The sequence below is a fragment of the Oncorhynchus keta genome, chromosome 25 (assembly GCF_023373465.1).
Source record: "Oncorhynchus keta strain PuntledgeMale-10-30-2019 chromosome 25, Oket_V2, whole genome shotgun sequence".
Taxonomy (NCBI): domain Eukaryota; kingdom Metazoa; phylum Chordata; class Actinopteri; order Salmoniformes; family Salmonidae; genus Oncorhynchus; species Oncorhynchus keta.
In genome coordinates this window covers 16,361,888-16,371,118 of record NC_068445.1, presented here as the reverse complement: position 1 = coordinate 16,371,118, position 9,231 = coordinate 16,361,888, and the positions used below count along the sequence as shown (strand labels likewise).

The 9,231-nt window shown below is 40.1% G+C and overlaps 1 pseudogene; it reads left to right on the top strand.

The window, feature by feature from the left end:
* The first annotated feature begins 6,599 nt into the window (after positions 1 to 6,599).
* Positions 6,600 to 6,652, top strand: LOC118358596 (uncharacterized; annotated as a pseudogene).
* The last annotated feature ends 2,579 nt before the right edge of the window (positions 6,653 to 9,231 follow it).

Sequence of the window (9,231 nt, the reverse complement as noted above, 5' to 3'; positions counted from 1 at the left end):
TGTGGTTTGACTCCTGTCCTTATTGTTGGAGACATTAGAATAGCATCTCCTTGTAGCTCTGTGAGTGTTGACGATGGGAGCCACTTTTAACGGGTGCTCCATCATCACTCTCTTTATCCTCTTACCTATTCACATTAGACCCCACTGTTAGTGCCACTCATCAGGGTATGGACAATGATAGTTAACCACTCACTAAGCACTCACTGTGTGAAAGGTACAGTAGGGACCTTTTACAGTAGGCTCCTTATTCATCTGATCAGTTTTCTGTATAGCATTGTATTCTTTCCTCCTTGCCTTGTTTAGGTACAGGTCATCATGCCAAGCTTGTATGTGATGTAAGTGAATTGCAGATGGAGAGGTTTCCTATAGTGTTTATTTTTAATTTATGAAGTTTAGCACTGTCATTGCCCTCTCTGCCCTGCCATCTAGTGATAAACTGTTGACCATGTATGTTTTGTAGGCTACTGGGATTTTGGGGTACTTACTCCTGACGGCATTGAATCCCATCGGTGTTGATGTAAATGGTTTTAAACATAAAAAAATTCAACAAAATTCTTTGTCTCTAACAGTTATTGTGCTAGCAGATACAGGTTTAGTTTTGGTCATAAAATAGAGGCGCAACTTTGGTTTTAGGAGTGGGGGGCATACACATATAGTCAAGTTTGGACACCTACTCATTCCAGGTTTTTCCATTATTTTGACTATTTTCTACATTGTAGAATAATAGGGAATACATCAAAACTATGAAATAACACATGGAATCATGTAGTAACCAAAAAACTGTTAAATAAATCAAGATATATTTTAGATTATTCAAAGTAGCCACCCTTTGCCTTGACAGTTTTGCACACTTGGCATTCTCTCAACCAGCTTCATGAGGTAGTCACCTGGAATGAATTTCAATTAACAGGTTTGCCTTGTTAGAGAGTGAGCCAATCAGTTGTGTTGTGACAAGGTAAGGTGGTATACAGAAGATGTCCCTTAGTCCATATTGTGGAAAGAACAGCTTAAATAAGTAAAGAGAAACGACAGTCCAACATTACTTTAAAACATGAAGGTCAGTCAATCCAGAAAATTTCAAGAATTTTGAAAGATTCTTCAAGTGCAGTCACAAAAACCATCAAGAACTATGATAAAACTGGCTCTCATGAGGACCGCCACAGGAAAGGAGGACCCAGAGTTACTTCTGCTGCAGAAGATAAGTTCATTAGAGTTAACTGCACCTCAGATTGCAGCCCAAATAAATGCTTCACAAAATTAATTTAACAGACACATCTCAACATCAACTGTTCAGAGGACACTGCGTGAATCAGGCCTTCATGGTCGAATTACTGCAAAGAAACCACTACTAACGGACACCAATAAGAAGAGACTTGCTTGGGCCAAAAAACATGAGCAATGGACATTAGACCTGTGGAAATCTGTCCTTTGGTCTGATGAGTCAAAATTTGAGAGTTTTTGTTCCAACCGCTGTGTCTTTGTGAGACGCAGTCGGTGAACGGATGATCTCCACATGTGTGGTTCCCCCTGTGAAGCATGGAGGAGATGGTGTGGGGGTGCTTTGCAGGTGACACTATGATACATTTAGAATTCAAGGCACACTTAATCAGCATGGCTACCACAGCATTCTGCAGCGATACGCCATCCCATGTGGTTTACATGTAGTGGGACTATCATTTGTTTTTCAACAGGACACTGATCCAAAATACACCTCCAGGCTGTGTAAGGGCTATTTGACCAAGAAGGAGAGTGATGGAGTGCTGCATCAGATGACCTGGCCTCCACAATCATCCGACCTCAACCCAATTGAGATGGTTTGGGATGAGTTGGACCGCAGAGTGAAGGAAAAGCAGTAAACAAGTGCTCAGTATATGTGGGAACTCTTTCAAGACTGTTGGAAAAGCATTCCTCATGAAGCTGGTTGAGAGAATGCCAAGAGTGTGCAAAGCTGTCATCAAGGCAAAGGGTGGCTACTTTGAAGAATCTAAAATATATAATATTTTTGGTTTTTAAATGATTCCATTTGTGTTATTTCATAGTTTTGATGTCTTCACTTTTATTCTACAATGTAGAAAATAGTTTTTAAAATTAATAAAAACTCTTGAATGAGCAGGTGTGTCCAAACTTTTGACTGGTACTGTATATCTATATATATATATATATATTTTTTTTTTGGGGGTCAGCTTTAATATTGCAGATAGATTGTGGCATCCATCAATGTAATTGTTTGCATCAATTCCAATCACCCATTTATTTTTTTGTAAGTATATATATATATATATATATATATATTATTATTTTCCCCTAACACTACCATCCCTCCCATAATTGGAATAAACTAATGGACAACAACACTTAGGCTTCTACTTCCAGCATATACATACTTTATATATTTTACGGACACAGTATTTTTACAATAGTTATCCCTTGTTCGTTTTTAGTCCCATCCTGCAGGTCCACTCAACTGCTCCCATCTATCTCTGAACACCATCCACTTTTAATTTCTATGTGAATTTAACTTCTGATTATCTTTAAGATATCCTGTATTTCAAATTACAGCCAGACCGCCCAGCCAACCCGAGCAGCCTACACGGCTGACCCCCACCAGTCTAGTCAATAACTGAACTCTCCAACACAACATCCTTCTCATATTTATTTTTTTGTCCCAGGGGAAAGATTTGGAACACACAATGTAATGAAAACACACATGCACCTTCACATTAACACACAGAAACCGCACATCCTCCGTATAATTCATATCATCGGCCTAATAGTACTGTGGAGCTCGTTTTACTTGCACACAATATAGCTGGGTCACCCCATCCTGTCCCTAGGGGTCCACGGCCCTGTCTTGTAATTTAACTTATTTCATAAGTTATTTTTGCGCATTTGATATTGTCTATAGGGTGCAAAATTGCTGGGACCATGGCTGGCAAGGGAGCTGCATCAGATATGCCTAAAATAACATTGCCCGACTGCGGTTGGTTCTGGGACCAGTTCTTGCGGTAGCGGTTGGGTGTGGGAGAGAAAGCCAGCGGATGGTTTCATCATTTGATTCAGGTCTTGTTGATTGAGGCAAAAATAATAGCTAATGAAAGCCAACTTTTGGTCAGTTCTCTCTCTAACGGTACATCAACTGGCGAAAGCTTGCCAAGTTAATTTACTCCTGAAACAGGACAAAAAAAGGCTACAAAACATTTACATACCAACAACTGCTGTTAGTAATAATTGCCACATCATATTGCTATCTGACAGATAGCTAGAGACTAGAGCTAACCTGGCTGTGGTAGCTACTCACTAGCGTAGCTTATTCATTCACCTCAGTCGAGGGGATGAAACATTAGCTAACGTTACATTTCAGTTACAATACTAGCTCAGCACTGCAAATAAACACTAGTTTAGTTTTTTTCTGTTAAGTTAAACAGAAGTTACCTTGACAGCTACATCAGTCAACTAAAGAGTAGCCAGTCTCTGTTCTGTTACATTTTACAATTTGGTGAAAGAGCACTACACGTACACACTAAACCATGCTCAACTCTCCTATGCTGGTCCAGCCAGCCTTCCAGAAGCTTTGCCTTCACCCAACCTGTCAGGCCGCTCTGTGGGGTCCTAGCGGTCCTAAATCCAGTCGGATAAACACCCCAAACAGCCCACCTGACTGCCCGGAGGCGTCCGCATGGTCCTAAAGCAAACCGTTGTCCTATTTTGTATCACATTCGAATGCTAAACCTGGGGATGACAAAAATGCAATTTCAGAATGCGGGAAGGACATCCCCAGTGAAAGCGGCACCCCTGTTGCGCCCCTGATAAAACCAGTATGTATGTATATGAATATGAGAGGATAAATAAACACATTCATTATATAAATATTACAATAAATAATGACAAGAATCTCATGTTCCCATTGTACTGACGAATATTTCAAATGTATTTTCAGCGTTACATATAATCCTGTAATTATAAATCACTGTTCTCAATCTAAAGGCGAATAGTCAATGTTGTTCATTGTATTAGTTTGCTGTTCATTAGATTTGTCTTGAAGTATTTTGATAAATCATGCGCTTTAATTATATTTATTTGCTAATAACATCTCTGAGATGCTAGTTTCAGAAATGATGTAGTAAAAATGGAAGTGTAGGCTACAGGAAAGCACACTAGGTGGAGACAGTCCGCTTTGTGTGGTCAGCCTCAAAATAGCCTCTCTACAAACTCGTCATAGGGCTGCAGGTAGCCTAGAGATTAGAGCGGTGGACCAGTAAATCGGTGGACCAGTAAATCACTGCTTCGAATACCCTGTACTACTATGGCTAACCCTGTAAAAAAAAATACATTTCACTGCACCTATCCGGTGAATGTGACGTTAAAACTTTATTTTTATTTTTTCAAGGGCGCAACTTTGGTTTTTGAAGCGGGCGGGACACATTTATAATTTTTGTCAGATAAACACTCCAAACAGCCTACTCGACCGCTCGGAGGCATCCGCATGGTCCGGAAGCACACCGTTGCCTCGTTTTGTATCACATTCTAATTATAAAACTGGGGGGGGGGGCATTTCAGAATGTGGGGCTAAAACAACATGGGCTATTTACTCCACCAACAGTTTCATGATTATCCACGACCATGCAGTTGTCCAATTACGACTGAATCTAGTTATGTGAGGACACACTAATTGGTAGTGGAGAAGGGAGAGCATAAGGTCGATCAATCCACCCCCACAGACGAGAGCTTCTGAAAACAGACACTGTAGAAGAACTTCAATGGAATAAAGCTCCGGGGGAATCCTATATGAGCACATGTAGTCATCATCAGTGAGAACTGCAAACAGTGAGAACGTGACAGTCACTATTGACCAGCATGTTCTCTCACACACACATTTCTCATTCATTGCACATGCAGTGCCCATATGAAGAAAGACTACACTGTTTACTATATAATACTACAGTACATACTATAGAATTGTATAGTAAACTAGTATACTGTAGAATACTATGCTACCCACTGTAGTAACCCTAGATCATGTGTAGTACTTACTATAGAATGTTGTAGTATACTGTAAAATACTAAATACTTCCATATTATCCCACCAAAAACTGTTAGAAATACTTCAGTAATGTCTGCAAAATACACTTAATTTTTTATATATGAATACTACAGTATTTAATTTGCATATACCCCCCCACCAATGGTCCAGTTTGTGTCACCCATAAGTGAGAAACCTACATGCCAAGTATAGACCATATACCATATACACTGCATGAAGTACATACAAAAGTATATGGACATCTGCTCATTGCACATCTTGTTCCAAAATCATGGGAGTCAATATGGAGTTCATCCCCATTTTCTGCTCTAACAGCCTCCACTCTTATGGGAAGGCTTGCCACTAGATGTTGGAACATTGCTGCAGGGACTTGCCTCCATTTAGCCACAAGAGCATTAGTGAGGTCAGGCACTGATGTTGGGCAATTAGGCCTGGCTCACAGTCGGTGTTCCACTTCATCCCAAAAATGTTTGATGGGTTGAGGTCAGGGCTCTGTGCAGGCCAGTCAAGTTCTTCCACACCAATCTCGACAAACCATTTTTGTATGGGCCTCGTTTTGTGCACGGGAGCATTGTCATACTGAAACAGGAAAGGGCCTTCCCCAAACTGTTGCCACAAAGCACAGAATCGTCTAGAATGTCATTGTATGCTGTAGAGTTTAGATTTGCCTTCACTGGAACTAAGGAGTCTTGAAAATCAGCCCCAGAACATAATTCCTCCTCCACCAAACATACATTTGAGGAACGGACTTGTTGGAAAGGTGAAAGTTTAGATTTGAAAGTAAGTGAGCTCTTCAATAAGGCCATGATACTACCAATGTTTGTCTATGGAGATTGCATGGCTGTGTGCTCGATTTTGTACACCTATCATCAACGGGTGTGGCTGAAATAGCCAGATCTTCTAATTGGAAGGGGTGTCCACATACTTTTCTGTATTGTGTTCCCTACAGATTATAGTAAAGAGCAGAAATGCTAAACTCTTTATTCAGCAGTGATGGAAAAAGTTCTCATTGTCATATTTGAGCAAAAGTAAAGATACCTTAATAGAAAATGACTCAAGTGAAAGTCACCCAGTAAAATACTACTTGAGTAAACGTCTAAAAGTATCTGGTTTTAAATGTACTTAAGTACAGTGGTGGAAAAACTATTCAATTATCAAGTGAAAAGTACAAGTAAATGCTATTCATCAAATTCCTTGTATTAAGCAAACCAGATGGCATAATTTTCTTGTTTGTTTCAATTTACGGACAGCCAGGGACGCACTCCAACACAGACATAATTTACAAATGCAGTATTTGTGTTAGCGAGTCCACCAGCTCAAAGGCAGTAGGGATATCAACATGTTATATTGATAGGTGTGGAAATTGAACCCTATTGTTGTCTTGCCTGAGCATTGGAAATGTATCGAGTACTTTTTGGTGTCAGGGAAAATGTATGGAAGTAAAAAGAACATATTTTCTTCAGAAATGTAGTACATTTAAAATGTGTCAAAAATATAAATAGTAAAGTAAAGATACCCCAAAAAACGACCCCAGTCCTACCTACCTACAGGTTATAGAAAATGTGCTATTTTAGTATTTCTCTAGAAGGTTTCTTCAAGGAGAAAGCCTACACTTCTATGTCAAAGATGATAAAACAAAAACATTATATTAAATACTACATTAATGTCCGCAAAAACACTACAGTAAATACTATAGTATACTACAGTCAGCAAAAACACTCCATTAATTACTATTATGTGTACTACATATTATTTTATTACAGTATTTATTCTATAGTTAACTGTAATTACTACAGTATACTACAGTAAATACTACAGTTAAGTCTGTAAAAACACTACACTGAATACAAAACAAATTCAAATTAAATTAAAATATTTGTCACATGCTTTCTAAACAACTGTCACGACTTCCGCCGAAGTCGGTTCCTCTCCCTCTCCTTGTTCGGGCGGTGTTCGGCGGTCGACGTCACCGGTCTTCTAGCCATCGCCGATCCACCTTTCATTTTCCATTTTTGTGGCAGCCGGTGCTTTGTACTTGGGTTTTGTACTTTGTGCTGCCTCACTTGTTCTTTGGGCGTTTGTGTTGTGATGCAGTTGCGTTCTGTATTATGATTGCCTAAGTAAAGTGCTTTGTCTATTCATCTCTGCTCTCCTGCACCTGACTTCCATGCACCAGCTACACCCACCACTGACAACAACAGGTGTAGACTACATTTACATTTAAGTCATTTAGCAGACGCTCTTATCCAGAGGGACTTACAAATTGGCTAACAGTGAAATGCTTACTTAAGGGCACTTTTCAACATTGCAGAGAGAACGAAAATAGAGAAATAATAAAACACGTAATAATGAATACATAATGAGTAACGATAACTTGGCTATTTACACGGAGTACCAATACTGAGTAAATGTGCTGGGGTACGAGGTAATTGATGTAGATATGTACATATAACTAGGAATAAAGTGACAGATAATAAACAGTAGCAACAGCGTATGTGATGAGTAAAAAAAAAAGTCAATGCAGGTTAGTCCAGGTAGCTATTTGGTTAACTATTTAGCTAACTATTTAGCAGTCTTGTGGCTTGGGGGTAGAAGCTGTTTAGGGTCCTGTTGGTTTCAGACTTGCATTGGTACCGCTTGCCTTGCGGTAGCAGAGAGAACAATTTGATGTCTTGGGTGGCTGGAGTCTTTGACAATTTTTAGGGTCTTCCTTTGACAGCGCCTGACATAGAGATCCTGGATGGCAGTGAGTTCCGCCCCAGGGGTGTACTGGGCCGTATGCACTACCCTCTGTAACCAATATTCAATTTGGGCTGTAACACAAAAAAATGTGGAAAAAGTCAAGGGGTGTGAATACTTTCAGAAAGCTCTGTATACCATAGTATACTATAATATTTTTTCATGTGGGTGAAAACGCTTTGGGACTTTTTTGGGGTCTATTTCAGGACCATGGCAGTTAGGCGTGTGTGTCTGAGTCTGGCTCTCTCAGAATGAATTAACAGTGTCTTTGCCCCCGTGGGAACTTCGTATTGAAGTATTTCTATGGAAGTCTATCCTTCGTATGTCACAAGCACGTCACATTGGGCTGAGTCAAAAGTAAAATCAGCAGGGTCTGGTTCACGTGTCATTGCAACAGAGGATGGAAAGTTCTATTTTTCCAGTCTGATCCCCTTTCAGCCAAAGCTCTATTAGTGGAATTCATTAGAAGGGTTGTATTTCAAAGACGGTAGATAATTGAAAACCAGAAGCAGAGGGTAGAGCAAAGAGAGACTTAAAAATGTGTAATACCTTTCTCAGTACTTATTTTTTGTATTATTTGTTTGACGATACTAGTGTGCTACCTGCATGACTATTTTATCTTTCTTTGGAAACTACAGCCCACGCACCCACACACTTCTTATTCAGGAAACTGGGAGCATCTGCATAGGAGGGGTATCTACTCAGTACTGGTTGTAGGTTTTTACCCACAACTTTTCTATATTCAGAAAAAAGCAATTGCGTGCTTTTAATAATGCAGGTTCGATTGAATTGGGCTCTTAGTCTCTTTGTATCTCTCTTTGTATCACTCTTTGTATCCCTCTCTCCAGCCCAGAGAGCGAGACACAGTCAGTTCATCATCAATACCCTCTGTGTTTTGAGCCAATAGCCTCTCGATTACATCAGCACTGAGACAGTATGACTCACAGAGAGAGAGGCACATTCATGCCAGCCAATGTCAATGGGGACAGAGTGTCTGCTGGCTCAATAAGTATTTCTGGCCACTCCCCTCAGGTCAACCTGTCCACTTGGCTGCCAGGACTTGCTGGAGATACTCATCTTCATGCCGGGAGTGACAATTGTCGTTGCAATGCCATTCACATTCCAAACGCACAGAGGGAGTACATTGTAACACCCAAGAGAAATTAACCACAGGAAAGTCAACCAATACTGCCTGCGCTCCATACCCTGTTCACTACCATGCTTCTGCCTTGATGTAAATTACAGATAACCCCTCTGTAGAGATGATTATTATTATTATGCCCACAATGTGGTCAGTGCATACCCACATGAGGAAACCTGGTTGAGAAAATACTCAGGGAGCTAATTTTCTGTATCAGGTAGGTAGGTAGGTAGGTAGGTCGGAATGGAAAGTTCAGTGCTTCTGCTGTTTTCTATATCCTGAAGGGAACACAATATATGGTCTATACTTG